At 41.7% G+C, this 1,198-nt stretch overlaps 1 pseudogene; it reads left to right on the plus strand.

Moving 5' to 3' along the window:
• LOC103602221 overlaps positions 1-949 on the plus strand; it is a 32,516-nt pseudogene extending 31,567 nt beyond the window's left edge.
• Positions 950-1,198: the final 249 nt, after the last annotated feature.

Consider the following 1,198-nt stretch of genomic DNA (forward strand, 5'->3'; position numbering starts at 1 on the left):
ACATATACACACACATATATATGTAATATTCCATAAAAGGCAAGGTAAAAGCTCCTGATAGAAAGAAGACAAGCAACATAATCTTCAGAGATATGAAGCTTTGGGCCCATTTGTTGAATTTTAGTTTGTAAACTTATTCTTCAAGATTCAATTCCTGGGAAGTTAGGCCTCTTTTTTGTGGTGCCTTGGAGGCGATCAGCTACTTCAAGACATATCTGAATATCTCCTTCCCAGCCCCTGGCTGCCAGAAACTCATTGAAGTAGACAATGAATGCAAACTTCGTACTTTTTAAGAGAAGCCTATGGCCACAGATGTTGCTGCTGACACTCTGGTGAAGAATGGAAGGGTTATGTGCTCCGAATCAGTGATGGGAATGACAAACAAGGTTTCCCCATGAAGCAAAGGTGTCTTACCCATGGCCCTGTCCACCTGCTACTAAGTAAGGGGCATCCTTATCATAGACCAAGGAGAACTGGAAAAAGGAAGTGAGAATCTGTTCGGGGTTGCATCATGGATGCCAATCTAAGCGTTCTCAACTTGGCTGTCGTAAAAAAAGGAGAGAAGGATGTTATTCCTGGGCTGACTGATACCATGCAGCCTCATTGCCTGGGCCCAAAAGAGCTAGCAGAATCTGCAAACTTGTCAAACTCTCTAAAGAAGATGATGCCCGCCAAAGAACGCCCTTAAACAAAGAAGGTAAGAAACCTAGGACCAAAGCCCCCAAGATTCAGCATCTTGTTACTCCACATGTCCTGCAACACAAACACTGCAGTATTGCTCTGAAGAAACAGCACCCTGAGAAAAATAAGAAAGAGGCCACAGAATACGCCAAACTTTTGGCCAAGGGAATGAAGGAGGCCAAGGAAAAACGCCAGGAACAGACGGCCAAGAGACGTAGACTGTCCTCTTACGGCTTCTACTTCTAAGTCTGAGTCCTGTCAAAAATAACAATTAAAGAGTAAGAAATAAATAAGATCAGACCTCAAAAAAAAAAAAAATCCAGTGCCTCCTCCCACCCTCAAACTTTCATGCCCCACCTAAAAATACTGAAGTCCCAATTGATATATTTTATCACCAAGTGGTAGAGGTTGTTTGGGTCATGGTTGAATATGATTCTTAAACAGATATATAATTCCGTAAAGGAAACTTCAAAAAAGAAATAAAAAGGTAAATTCTACTTGGTGCTTCACTTATGGA

This window comes from Galeopterus variegatus, unplaced genomic scaffold (assembly GCF_000696425.1).
Source record: "Galeopterus variegatus unplaced genomic scaffold, G_variegatus-3.0.2 Scaffold4056, whole genome shotgun sequence".
NCBI classification, from domain to species: Eukaryota; Metazoa; Chordata; class Mammalia; order Dermoptera; family Cynocephalidae; genus Galeopterus; species Galeopterus variegatus.